Below are 15,429 nucleotides of genomic sequence, written 5' to 3'. Positions count from 1 at the left end.
GACTTCGATTGCTTTTCACAAAGTTTCTGAAATTCATCCACTTCCATTTCCAGAGCCAACAAATTTTCCTCATTATTTTTAATATGTTTATTGTGTTTATTAAGAGTTTGTTGAATAGAGTCCAATTTACCATCTATTTTTTAAAATTCAGTGCTGAATTGTTGAAACTTCTCAGAGGCTTCTTGTGTATGAGTTTGCAGCAATTCCATAATAGAATCCAAAGAGGCAGAGGAATTATCCTTTTCAGTGACTCTGGCACCCCTTCCAACCATAATGAAAGAATATCACACTTAAAAAAGAAGTTTCAAGACAAGTTGGAAATAGTAAGATAATTGAAGTTAGAGCAACGGCAGATTGCTGTTACTCCATCAGCCACCACCAGGAAATCCCTGAAGTTTTAAAGACAGATGCATACAATTTCTATTATGACCAAACCATATTATAGATAGGACAATCCATAATAACCATCTGAATGTAATAATACAGGATAAACAAGCAAGAACAATTTACTTAGTAGTTTCAGCCATAACAAACACACGTAACATATAGAAATCAGTAAGTGAGAAACACCAGAAATATGCTGAATTAAAAGAGGAACATGGACAGGGTATACATGGACCCAATAGTAATATCTACAACTGGTATCATCCAAAAGTCACTAAACAATTAGGCATGCGCATCAATATTTATGTAAATCTCCAGGAAGCCACAATACTAAACATCATTAGAATAGCCTGAAAGTTCCCAGCAATTGAGAAATGAGTCTGCTTGGCTATACTAGTACCTCAGGTGTTACCAGCTTGAGTTGAGGGAAAATAAAAATACAACAGTAATAAATAAACATTAAATATCAAGAACATGAGATGAAGTATCATTGAAAGTGAGTCCGTGGGTTGTGGGAACAGTGAAGTTGGGTGAAGTTACCCCACTGGTTCAAGAGCCTGATAGCTGGGGGGTATTACCTGTTTCTGAACCTGATGGTGTGGGTCCTGAGGCTCCTGCTCGATCTTCCTAAGGTAGCAGCGAGAAGTGAGTCTAGCCTGGATGGTGACATCCTTGGTAATGGATGCTGCTTACCTACGACAGGTAGATGTGCTCAGTGGTTGGTGGGTTTACCTGTGATGACCAGGGCAATATCCACTGCTTTTTATAGGTATTTCCATTCAAGGACATTGGTGTTTCCATACCAGGCTGTGTTGCAACCAGTCAATATACTCGCCACCATACATCTATACAAATTTGTGGAACTTTTAGATGACATGTTGGATCTTCTCAAACTTCTGAGGAAGTAGAGGTGATGTTGTGCTTCCTTTATAATGGAACGTACAGTAGGTACTGGACCCAGGACAAATCCTCTGCAATGATAACACCAAGAAATTTAAAGTTGCTGACCCTCTCTACCTCTGATTCTCCAGTGAGGACTGTCTCATGGACCTCCGGTTTCCTCCTCCTGTAGTCAATAATCAGCTCCTTGGTCTTGCTGTCAATGAGTGAAAATTTGTTGTTGTGGGACCACTCAACCAGAATTTCAATTTCCCTCCTATATGCTGATTCATCACCACCTTTTATTTGGCCAATAACAGTGGTGTCAGCAAATTTAAATATGACATCGGAGCTGTGCTTAGCCTGACAGTCATAAGTATAAAATGAGTAGAGCAGGGGGCTAAGCACACAGCATTGAGGTGCACCTGAGTTGATGGAAATTGTGGAGGAGATGCTGTTGCCCATCCAAACTGACTGGGGTCTGCAAGTGAAGAAATCATAGATCCAGTTGCACATGGAGATATCGAAGCCTAGGCCTTGAAGCTTATTGATCAGCTTTGAGGTGATGATACCATTGAATGCCAAGCTGTAGTCAATGAAGAGTATCCTGATGTATATATCTTTGTTTCCCAGATGTTCCAGGGTTGAGTGAAGAGGCAATGAAATGGCATCTGTTGTAGACCTGTTGTGCCGTTAGACCAATTGGAGTGGATCCAAGTCACTTCTCGGGCAGGAATTAATATGGTCATCACCAATCTCTCAAAGCACTTCATCACTGCGATTGTAAGTTCCACTGGACAATTGTCTTTGGGGCAGGTTTCCATGTTCTTCTTAGGCACCGCTATCACTGAAGTCTGCTTGAAGAGGGTGGGTACCTCAGACTGGTGAAGTGAGAGGGAAAAGACTTTAGCTTTCCCTATGTGGATGGTAAGGCCAACTTGTACTGATTTAGTTGCCTGATCTATTTTTTTTCTCCCCTGCATCTACCTGTGGTTATGGGGAAGGGAGCTATATCATTGGCAAAGTCCAGGTCGTTAATTGTTTCCATAAGGTGTAGCAGATCACATTCTTTTTCTATGCTGTAGATGTCTTCATGATCCAATCTATGATGAGAAGGAACATAAGAGGGGACATCAGGCACCTTGTTTGGCTTTTGTCTTCACCTGAAAGCTGCTGGTGAGCTGTTCACCATTCTTGACTCTGCAAGGCATTCCCTTGTACAAATTCTTGATCAGTCTGATCATCGTTCTGGATACCCCATGGTGCCACAGGTTTATTCGCAGGGTCTCTCTGTCTATGCTGTTGAAGGCTTTTTCATAATTGACGAAGTTGATGAACAGAGATGGATTCCACTCAAGTGACTGCTCGACTGTGATGCACAGTGTGGCTATTTGGTCAGTACCTCAACTGTTGGTGCTGAGTTCCTCCGGCATTTTGTTGGTGTTGCTTGGATTTCCAGCATCTGCAGATTTTCCTTTGTTTGGAACTAAACCGATTAGTTCATTCAGTACACATAAAGGTTTCTGTCTGTCTTCTATATTATATTATATTCCTTACACCTTTTTATGAGTCATATACGTCAGTGATACTAAAGCTCAACCCTAACCATTCAACACTGGAGCACTGTGATATCAAAATGTTTAATATGGACCGAATACAGTGCAAGTGGGGTCAGGTAAAGCAGTGTCATTGCACCAACCTTCTTCATAAGCTTCTGACTAGAAAGCTGCACCCAATCTTCAATTAGCTTCCTGTTGAAGTGAAGCTGATGTTCATCGCTAACACTGCTTTTCAAGGCCTCTTTGATGAAATGTTATGTCTGACTGAATTGGGAAAGTACGGGGTGTCTTGGGGTTCTACAATGACAGCTTGCAGAGGCATTTTACGAACAGGGGAGAAAGGGCACAATATTCTAAGCTACTTGTGGCGGAGTCTCTGAAACCTGCAGGACACTCTTCATTAAAATCACTCTTGAGCCAGAAGAGCTGCTCTTCATAATGATAATAAAAGGAGAGCTGCACATGGAAAAGAATAAGAGTACTTCTAATTGCCTCAATTTTGTAATCACTATGATGGAAATGTAATCAACAGTTGCCAGAACTGCAGCATGAAATTTATAAGACCATAAGATATAGGAGCAGAAGTAGGCCATTTGGCCCATCGTGTCTGCTCCACCATTCAGTCATGGACTGATCCAATTCTTCCAGTCATCCTTCCTCACCTGCTATCTTCCCATACCCTTTGATGCCCTGACTAATCAAGAACCTATCTACCTCTGCCTTAAATGTACCCAATGACTTGACTTCCACAGCCTCTCGTGGAAACAAATTCCACAGATTTACCACCCTCTGACCAAAGTAATTTCTCCGCATCTCTGTTCTAAATGGATATCCTTCAATCCTGAAGTTGTGCCCTCTTGTCCTAGACTCCCCTACCATGGGAAATAACTTTGCCATATCTAATCTGTTCAAGCTTTTTAACATTCAGGATGTTTCTATGAGATCCTCCCTTATTCTCCTGAACTCCAGGGAATACAGTCCAAGAGCTACCAGACATTCCTCATACAGTAACCCTTTCTTTCCTGGAATCCTTCTTGTGAATCTTCTCTGAACCCTCTCCAATATCAATATATCCTTTCTAAAATAAGGAGCCCAAAACTGCACACAGATGTGGTCTCATGAGTGCCTTATAGAGCCTCAACATCACATCCCTGCTCTTATATTCTATACCTCTAGAAATGAATGCCAACATTGCATTCGCTTTCTTCACCACTGACTCAAACTGGAGGTTAACCTTTAGGGTATGCTGCACAAGGACTCCCAAGTCCCTTTCCATCTCTGCATTTTGAATTCTCTCCACATCTAAATAATAGTCTGCCTGTCTATTTCTTCCACCAAAGTGCATGACCATACACTTTCCAACATTGTATTTCGTTTTGCCACTTCTTTGCCCATTCCCCTGAACTATTCAAGTCTCTCTGTTTCCTGAACACTACCCGCTCCTCCACCTATCTTTGTATCATCAGCAAATTTAGCCACATATCGATTAATCTCATAGTCCAAATCATTGACATGCATCGTAAAAAGCAGTGGTCCCAATACCGACCCCTATGGAAATCCACTGGTAACTGACAACCAGCCAGAATAGGATCCCTTTATTTCCACTCGCTGTTTTCTACCAATCAGCTAATGTTCCACCCACGCTTGTAACTTTCCTGTAACTCCATGGGCTCTTATCTTTTTAAGTAGCCTCATGAGCGGCACCTTGTCAAAAGTCTTCTGAAAATCCAAGTACACTACATTTACTGCATCTCCTTTGTCCACCTTGTTTGTAATTTCCTCAAATAATTGCAGTAGGTTTGTCAGGCATGAGTTTCCTTTCAGGGAACCATGCTGGCTTTGACCTATCTTATCATGTGCCTTCAGGTACTCTGTAATCTCATCCCTAACAATCAATTCCAACAACTACCCAACCACTGATGTCAGGCTAACAGGTCTATAGTTCCCTTTCTGCTGCCTCCCACCCTTCTGAAATAGCGGAGTAACCTTTGCAATTTTCCAGTCATCTGGTACAATGCTAGAATCTATCGATTCTTGAAAGATCATAGTTAATGCCTCTGCAATCTCTGCAGCAACTTCCTTCAGAACCCAAGGTGCATTCTATCAGGTCCAGGAGATTTATCCACCCTTAGACCATTGAACTTCCTGAGCAACTTCTAGACGTAATTTTCACTGCACATACTTCACTTCCCTGACACTCTTGAATGTCTGGTATACTGCAGATGTCTCCCATTATGAACACTGATGCAAAATACACATTCATTTCCTCTGTCATTTCTGCATTTCACACTACAATATCTCCAGTGTCATTTTCTATTAGTTCTATATCCACCCTTGACTCACTTTTACTCTTTATATACTTAAAAAAGCTCTTAGTATTTTCTTTGATATTAGTTGCCACCTTCCTTTCATAATTCATCTTTTCTTTCCTAATGACCATTTTAGTTTACTTCTGCAGGCTTTTAAAAGCTTCTCAATCCTCTATCTTCCCAGTAGCTTTGGTTTCCTGTATGCCCTCTCTTTTGTTTTTACTTTGGCTCTGACGTCACTCGTCAGCCACAGTAGTGTCCTTCTTCTAGTCATACATTTCTTTTTATCTGGAATATATCTGTCTTGAACTTCCCTCATTTTTCACAGAAACTCCAGCCATTGCTGCTCTGCTGTCCTTCCTTCTAGTGCCCCTTTCCAGTCAACCTTAGCCTGTTCCCCTCTCATGCCATTGTAATTTCCTTTATTCCACTGAAATACCGACACATTGGATTTTAGTTTCTCTTTCTCAGATTTCAAAGTTAACTCTATCATATTGTGATCACTGTTCCCTAAGGGTTCCTTAACCTTAAGCTCTCTTATCACCTCCAGATCATTACACGACAACCAATCCAGGACAGCTGATCCCCTAGTGGGCTCAAAAACAAGCTGTTCTAAAAAGCCATCCCTTAGAAATTCCACAAATTCTCTCTCTTGAGGTCCAGTACTGACCTGGTTTTCCCAATCCACTTTCATGTTAAAATCCCCAACAATTATCATGACAGTACCCTTCTGACACACCTTTTCTATCTCCTGCTGTAATTTGTATTCCACATCCCAGCTGCTGTTTGGAGGCCTGTATACAACTGCCATTAGGGTCCTTTTACCCTTGCCATTTCTTATCTCAACCTGTAGAGACTCTACACCTTCCAATACTATGTCATCCCTGTCTAATGATTTAATATTATTTCTTATACATAGGGCCACCCCCTCTGCCTACTAACCTATCTTTCTGATACATCGTATATCCTTGGAGATTAAGCTCCCAATGGCAGCCATCCTTTAGCTAAGTTTCAGAAATGGCCACAACGCCATACTTGCCAATCTGTAGCTGAATTTCAAGATCGTCCATTTTATTTCTTATGCTCTGTGCATTAAAATATAACACTTTCGGTCCAGTGTTTGTTGCTTTCTGTTTTAGCAGCATCAGACCTCTATTGCCCTGTAACTCATCCCACTGGCTGTGATTATGCCTCATCCCCTGCCTGTCCTTTCTATCATCTCTGTTGCAGGCTATCTTTGATTTATTTCTGTTTTCCTCTTCCTCAGCCCTGTCACTCTGGTTCCTATCCCTCTGCCAAATTAGTTTAAGCCTTCTCTAACAGCTCTATGAAACCTGCCTGCTTGGATATTGGACCCCTTTGGGTTCAGGTGTAACTTGACATTTTTGTACAGGTTGTACCTCTCCCAAAGAGGCCCCAATGATCCAGGAATCTGAAGCCCTGCCTCCTACACCAGTCTCTCAGCCATGCATTAATATGCCTGATCGTGCTATTTTTGAGCTCATTACCACATTGTACAGGCAGCAACACTGAGATCTAACTCTGAGCAATTCACCGCAATTTCTGGGCTACACACAAGTTTAGAACTTGTGCCTGTTTTGCTACTTTCCCCAGTGTACTCAACAGAGTCTAGGGGTAGTGTAGAGGTTTAGTTATCAGAGTAGAATCTGGAATTCTAGACCATTGATCTAGAGGCATGAGTTTGATTCCTGCAATGGCATCTTGGGAATTTTAATTCAATTAATTAAATCGAGCTAGAATTTAACTTTAAAAAAGCTAGTTTCAGTATCAGTGATCATAAGATTATCAGATTGTTGTAAAAGTCTATCTGGTTCTCTAATGTTCTTCATGTAAGGGGTTTATAATTAGTGATTAACAGCTACCCTGGTTTTGGCAACAAACTAATTTTTTATGTGAAATATAACAAATATAAGTATACAAAATACCTCTTTAATCTACCCCTCTTCTTTTCTCTATTCCCTTATTTATTCCCTCAGCTAAGTATTTCAAAGTGTCATGGATATTAAAATTATTGATTTTAAATTTATTTTCAGCTCTACTTCTGCTTCCACCTCAGTCTCATGGCTATGATACAGTCTTTAACTTGAGCTCTGCAAAATGGCTAAAACTTTTATTAAAAGTTGTGCTTCTTCTTCTGAGCTTGCTTTGTGCAAGTATGCTTCAATATGAGTGACTGCTCAGGGAGTTCATGACATTACAGTGCTTGATAGCAGAGATCTGTCTGAAAGCAACCTCAGCGACAGAGTTGACTTCCAATCCGGAGATCAACAGGTCTTCCTGAGCAACTTTTCCATCAGTCAAAAGTAATTTCATATTGGGCAGTACCATGGGTTGAGGAAGACTTGCTTTAATCTCAGTTCTGTTGTTTTGAGGTGCCTGATGAAGTAAATATGTGTCATGCAAACTCTGACGTAGGTGAGAAAGGATATAGTTGACAGTTCAGATAAATGGATAGATTGGGAAGTGGTGTTCTGCTTTTGCTATTTTTCTGTCCATTCAAGATAGTGATCATTCTGACATCTCTGAGATTTCCTGTCATGTCCTACTCTTCTCAGTTATGGTTGATGTGGTTATGAATTTGAGACTGAAATTCCTCATCACTAAGGTTCAGTACTTGAGTAGGAGTATCTGATGCTCCCAAGGCTTCGTTTTTACTCATTTAGTGCATGATATTTTCTTGAATCACATTTCACAATCTACAATTATGTGCATATTCTTGTTGACAATACTACATCACAAACTGCAGAATTTGAGCCAAAAGGTGAAAATATGAAGTAATTCGTGAGGACATGAAATGGGATTCCCTATTACTCATTATTTCTGTTCAATTCTAAGTCATCCTTCTCAGGTGTTAAACAATTATAGAAATTTCTATCAGGTAAATTCATAGCATGTGAGTTATCTAATCTCAAATAATCGTCACAACAATGCATTGAACATTTTCAAAAGACTCACAATGATATGAAAAACTTTTTGCATTAAGATAACCTTGCTGTAATGTCTGCCAGAGGAGAATGTGCTGTTGAAGCCATATTGGATTGATGAGATTCACTTCCCATCAGTATACTAATGGGAATTACTTGCTGGATCTAGTACTATTAGTCTTCACTCTCCAATCTACATTGGCTTCTGGTTGAGTAGCCCATTGATTCGCACGTTCCTTTTCATCAATCACTGTCTATCCTCCTCATTTCTCCATCCTTATGATTCTGTGATATATCCATGTTGCCCCAGTTCCAGCCCCTTGCTGATTTGTCAGTTCAACCTGCGCTAACTCCATCCAGAAATTTGCAGATGGTACCATCATGATAGACAAATTCGCAAAGAGTAATGAATCAGAGTACAGAAAGGAGATAGAAAGCCTAGTGACATAATGTCATGGCAACAACATTATCCAAAGAAAAGAACTTGTCATTGATTTCAGGAAGCAGCATGTGCACGTGCTCCTGTTTACACAGAAGCTGAGGTAGAAATGGTTGATATACCAGGTATAAACATTACCGATAAATCTATCTTGGACCAACTAAGTAAACGCCATGGTCAAGGAAGTGCACCAACATATTTACTTCCTCGGGAGGCTGAGGAAATTCAAAATCTCCCCTTTGGCCCTCACCAGTTTCTATAGATGTACCACAGAAATGATCATATCTATAAGCATCACAGCAAGCTATGACAACAGCTCTGCCCAAGACCATAAGAAACAGCCGAGAGTTGTGAACACAGCTCAGCACATCACAGAAACCACCTTTCCCTCCAGGGACTCTATCTACAATTCTTCCTGCTTTTGAAAAGCAGCCAATATAATCAAAGATCCCTCCTATCCAGGATATTCTCTCTTCTCTTTCCCCCTCCCATCAGACAGAAGATACAAAAGTATGACAGCACATCCCATCTGGCCTAATCCTGGTGTTATAAGACTACTTACTGAACAGTCCTCTTGAACAATAAGATAAACTCTTGATCTCACAATTTACCTCATTATGGCCTTGCACCTCATTAACTGCCTGCACTGCACTTCCTCTCTATCTGTAACAGTACACCCAAGGACTACTTTATTAGGTACACCTGTACATCTGTTCATTAATACAAATATCTAATCACCCAATCATGTGGTGGCAACTGAATGCATTAAAGCATGCAGGCATGGTCAAGAGGTTCATGAGAAAGCCTGCATATGCTGGAAATCCTAAGCAACACACATGGGCACTGCATTGGCACCAGCCACAGTATGTTCTGCCTCTTTGTCAGCTATGTAGAACAGATTATGTTCATAGCCCGCGCCAGTTATACTCTCCAACTTTTCCTCCTCTACATGGATGACTGGATTGGTGCTGCTTCAAGCACCCTTGCTGAGTTTGTTAATTTTATCAATTTTGCCTCTAACTTTACCGGGCCCTTAAATTCATTCTGACACCTACCTCCCCTTTCGTGATCTCTCTGTCTCCATCTCTGGAGACAAACTATCAACCAACACATTTTATAAACTTACTGATTCCCATAGTTATCTTAGCTATACCTCTACCCACCCCATCTCCTGTAAAAATGTTATTCCCTTTTCTCAGTTTCTTCGCCTCTGCCACATCTGTTCCCAGGAAGTGGCTTTCCATTCCAGGACATTAGAGATATCTTCCTTCTTTAAAGAACAGTGTTTGCTTCCCTCTACTATTGATGCTGCCCTCACCTGGCATCTCCTCTATTTCCTATCCATCTGCCCTCACCCCATCTTCCTGCCACTGTAATAGTGATAGAGTTCCTCTTGTCCTTACTTACCACCCATCAGCAACCACATCCAAGACACTAACCTCTGCAAATTCCGCCATCTCAAAAGAGATCCTACCACTAAACGTATTTTACCTTCCCCCCACTTCATCCACATTCATCCCTCCCCACTAATTTCCCTCCAGGCACTTATCCCTGCTCATACACCTTCTCCCTCCCTCACTTCCATTCAGGTCCCTAAACAGTCCTTCTAGGTGAGGCAACACTTCACCGGCAAATTTGCTGGGGGAGTCTATCGTGTCCAGTGCTCCTGTTGTGGCCTGCTGTACATTGGACAAACCCATCGTGAATTGGGGCGTACCGGTTCGTCGAGCACCTCCATACCAGCCACCACAAGCAGGACTTCCTGGTGGCCAAGCATTTTAATTCTGATTCCTGCTCCCATTCCAATGTGTCAGTCCGTGGTCTCCTCTCGTGCCAAGATGTGGCCACCCTCAGCGTGAAGGAGCAGCAACTTATATTCCGTCCAGGTACTCTCCAACCCAATGGCATGAAGATCCTGTTCTCCTTCCAGTGAACAATTCCCCTCCCCACCTTTATCTCTGTTCCCCTTTCACTTCTGATCTTTAACTTCTTCTCACCTGCTTATCACTTCCCCCTGGATCCCCTCCTCCTTCCCGTTCTCCTGTTATCCACTATCCTCTCCTATCAGATTCGTTTTCCTCCAGCTCTTGACCTTTCCCACTCACCTGGTGCCACCTATAGCCCTCCAGCTAGCCTCTTCCACCTCCCCCGACCTTTTTATTTGGACATCTTCCCCTTCGTTCTCAATACTGAAGAAAGGTGTTGGTCTGAAATATTGACCGTTTACTCTTTTCCATCGGTGCTCCCTGACCTGCTGAGCAGCTCCAGCATTTTGTGTGTGTTGCAAGAAGTTCAGTTGTTCAGACCACACATCAGAATGGGGAAGAAATGAAATCTAAATCATTTTGACAGTGAAATGACTGTTGGTACAGATGGAGTGGTTTGAGTATCTCAGAAACTACTGATCTCCTGGGATTTTCATGCACAGAGAATGGAGCGAGAAACAAAAAAAAACTTCCAGTGAGCAGCAGTTCCGTGGATGAAAACACTTTGTTAATGAGAAAGGTCAGACCAGTTCAAGCTTACAGGAATGCAACAGTAACTCAAATAACCATGCATTATAACAGTAGTGTGCAGAAGCACTCCTCTGAATGCCCACACATTGAACCTTGAATGGAATGGTCACAGCAGAAGAAGACCACGGACAGACACTCAGTGACGACTTTATTAGGCTCAGGAGGTAGTGGCCACTGAATATAGATTCTGTATTGTTATAGCTTTTGCCTTGGGCTACTTTGATGTATTCATTAGAAACGACAGAAAGTCTGCAGATGCTGGAAATCCAAGCAACACACACAAAGTGCTGGAGGAACTCAGCAGGCCAGGCAGCATCTGTGGAAAAGAGAACAGTCGATGTTTCGGGCCGAGACACTTCAGTAGTCTTGCTGAGTTCCTGCATCATTTTGTGTGTGTTGCTTGATGTACTGAAGTTTACAAAATAATCTGTATGCAAAGTAAACATTTCAATGTCCCCTCAGTACATGCACCTATTACCAGTGACTCCACCATTGCTAGCATAATTTCAGCTACTAATGTTCTTAAGATTTCTTCTCCCAAGCCTTGATTTATTTTTTTCTCTTGTAAGATGTGACAATGACTACCACCGTGGCCAGGCTTTTGGCCATCTCCTTAAATATCTCATACAGCACAATGTTAAATTTTGTTCAATAGCACACCCCGACTCAGGTAGTCTGAACAATACATACAAAGTGGAAAGGGAACTCTGCCACTCAGTCAGTATTTGTGGAGAGGAATAAACCATCAGCACTTAGGGCCAAGACACTTTGTCAGAACTCTCTTTCTGTTCATCTCAAAGTCAATGTTGAGTTTATTGTCATATGCATGTACAATAGATGCATATCTAGTAGATGTACAGGTGTATTGAAAAATTTATGTGCAGCAGCCTCACAGGTAGATAGCAACACATAAGCAGCATTCACATGGAAAGCACATGTTAAAAATAAATTATACATAATTTTTATGAGAAAGAAATCATTTAGAACAACAATAAATCAAAGCCCATTTTAGAACAAAGTGGTCAGTGACATAGTTCAAAATAAATTTATTGTCACTGAACATATGTGTCACTGTATACAGTACAATCCTGAGATTCATTTTCTTGCTGCATACTCAATAAATCTATAATAGAATAATCACCATAATAGGAACAATAAAAGACCACACCAACTCGGGCATTCACCCAGTGCGCAAAAACAAAAAGAAAGAAAATAATAATAAAGATTCAATGATTCAAAGTACATTTATTATCAAAGTATGTATGCAGTCTACAACCATGAGATTTGTCTTCCCTCAGACAGCCACAAAGCAAAGAAAACATCAAACCTTCCAACACTCAAAGTACACAGAACAAATCGTACAAATAGCAAAAACTGAGTGAGAAACACACAATATGAAACATCAAACCACAAAGTTATTGACACAGCCTAGGAATGTTCAGTTTAGTTCAGTTCAGCTCAGTTTAGACTGTTGACTACAAGCTGCAGAGCCAGTCCGCCCTGATTAAAATTGCACAAAATAATGATAAAAAAGGAGTAACCAGGAAGACACCAAACCTGAATTACAGAGTCCAATCCACACACTGCATCAATTAAATCTTTCCCAAGAACCAAGACTCCGGCACCATCTTCCGGCAGCATCGAGCAAGAGGGAGAGATAGATCAGTCAAGCACAGGCAGAAGTACTGAACACCTACTCACCTTCCGCTCTCGTCCTCGTTGATTTCAATCTTCCTCAACGCTTTAATTGGCAAGACCAGCGAGAAGTAGAGTCGATCGTTGACTCACAGACCATCTCCAGGCTTCTTGGACTCCAAGGTTGTACACTGAACTTGAAAGCTCATTGAACTCCCTCGGAGAGAACAAAGTGACCGATTGCTCAATCGGCCTAACAACACACCATCAAAATGTAAATCACAGGTTCCAATAGTAGCAGAATCATATTTAAAGAAGAAGGAAAAAAAGTAGTTTCATGAACTGTCTGAGGGATGTCACCTTTGGTCAGTGAATGATAATGAATAAATAAATAACAAATAGCGAAAACATGAGGTGCAGAGTTCTTGAAAGTGACTCCATTGTTTGTGTGAATATTTCAGTGATGGGGCAAGTGAAGTTGGATGAAGTTATCCTCTTTGGTTCAAGGGCCTGAAGGTTGAGGGGTAATAACTGCTCCTGAACCTGGTGATGTGAGTCCTAAAGTCCCTGTACTTCTTCCTAAAGGCAGCAGCAAGAAGAGAGCATGACTTGGGTGGTGGGGGTCCCTAATGATGGACCTATTTTCCTGCGACAAAGCTTTACACAGGTGTACTCAAATGCAGGGAGGGCTTTACCTGTGAGGAATTGGGCCACATCCACTATTTTCTGTAGGATTTTTCATACAAGGGCATTGTGTTTCCATAGCAGGCTATGATGGAGCCAGCCAATATACTCTCCATTACCCATCTATAGGAGTACTTCAATTTTTAGATATCATGCTGAATCTTTGCAAACTCCTAAGGAAGTAGAGGCACTGCCATGCTTTCTTTGTAATTATACTTACGTACTGGGCCCATAACAGGTCCTCCAAGATGATCACACTGAGAAGAATGAGGGGAGACCTCATAGAAACATTTCAAATGTTGAAAAGCATGGACAGAGTGGATGTGGTGAAGTTGTTTCCCATAATGGGGGAGTCTAGCACGAGAGGGCATGAATTAAGGATTGAAGGGTGCCCACTCAGAACAGAAATGCGAAGAAATTTTTTTAGCCAGAGGGTGGTGAATCTATGGAATTTGTTGCCATGGGCGGCAGTGGAGGCCAAGTCATTGGGTGTATTTAAGACAGAGATTGATAGGTATCTGAGTAGCCAGGGCATCAAAGGTTATGGTGAGAAGGCGGGGGAGTGGGACTAAATGGGAGAATGGATCAGCTCATGATAAAATGGCGGAGCAGACTCAATGGGCCGAATGGCCGACTTCTGTGTCTTATGGTCTTATGGAATTTAAAGTTGCTGACCCTCTCCACCGCTGATCCTTCGGTGAGGACTGGCTCATGAGGCTTCCTCCTCCTGAAGTCAAAATCAGTTCTTTGGTCTTGCTGACATTGAGTAAGAGGCTGTAGTCATAGCACCACTCAGCCACATTTTCAATCTTCCTCCTATGTACTGATTCAGCACCAGCTTTGATTTGGGTTAGAACTGTGGTATCACAAACAAACTTGAATATGGCACTAGAGCTGTGCTTAGACACACAGTCATAAGTGTAAAGCGAGTAGAGCAGGGAACTAAGCTCACAGCCTTGAGGTGCACCTGTGCTGACGAAGATTTTGGAGAAGATGCTGTTGCCAATTCAAATTGACTGAAAATGAGGAAATGGAAGATCCAATTGCACAAGGAACTATTGAGATCAAGGTCTTGAAGCTCATTGATGAGTTTGAAGGGATGATGGTATTGAATGCCGAGCTGTAGTCAATAAAGAGCATCCTGATTATGCATTATTGCTGTCCAGGTGTTCCAGGACTGAGTGAAGAGCCAATGAGATGGCATCTGCTGTGGACCTGTTGCTCCAGTAGGAAAATTGGAGTGGATCCAAGTCATTTCTCATGCAGGATTTTATACGCTTTGACACTAACCTTTCAAAACACTTCATCACTTTTGATGTAAGTGATAGCGGACAATAGTCATTAAGGCATTGGTATTAGTGAAGTCTGCATGTTGGCCTCAGAGACTCAAATCACATAGTCATTGGGGGCTGCTGGAAGTTGTGATGGGCTCAAATGTTTTGACAGTCAAAATGAGCATAGAAGGCATTGAGCTTATCTGGAAGTGAAGCCCTGTTATAGTCTTTGTTGGCTGATTTAATTTTTTAAGAGGTGATAGCATTCAAGTCCTACCACAACTTTTGAGCATCCTTCGTTGATTCAAGTTTAGTCTGAAACTGCCACTTCACGTATGAGGTGGCTTTCCAGAGATTGCAAGATTGTACCTGGGCCTTTTGTAATTTTCTTGATCACTGGACTTGATTCCCTCCGACCTTGCCCTCAGTAGATTGGAGATCTCACTGTTCATCCAGGGCTTCCGATTGGGGAAGACAATGAATGATTCTGTGGGGATATATTTGTCTATGACTATTTTAATAAAGTCCATGACACCCATGGTGTACTCATTCCGATCCACAGATGAGTCCTTGAACACGGCACAGCCCTCCAAATTGAAGCTATCTTGTAGCCGCTCCTCTGCCTCCCACGACCACCTCTTTGTTGTCCTAATCTCTGGAGCTTTGCTGTTTAGCCTCTGCCTGTATGCAGGGAGGAGAAGGACAGACGAGTGATCAGAATTCTCCAAATGAGGTCTTGGCATGGAATGGTAGGCATTCCTTATCTGAGTATAACAGTGGTCCACTGTGTGCTAGAGGTTATATG

Source organism: Mobula hypostoma, chromosome 16, assembly GCF_963921235.1.
Source record: "Mobula hypostoma chromosome 16, sMobHyp1.1, whole genome shotgun sequence".
Taxonomy (NCBI): domain Eukaryota; kingdom Metazoa; phylum Chordata; class Chondrichthyes; order Myliobatiformes; family Myliobatidae; genus Mobula; species Mobula hypostoma.
This window is presented reverse-complemented; position numbering follows the sequence as displayed.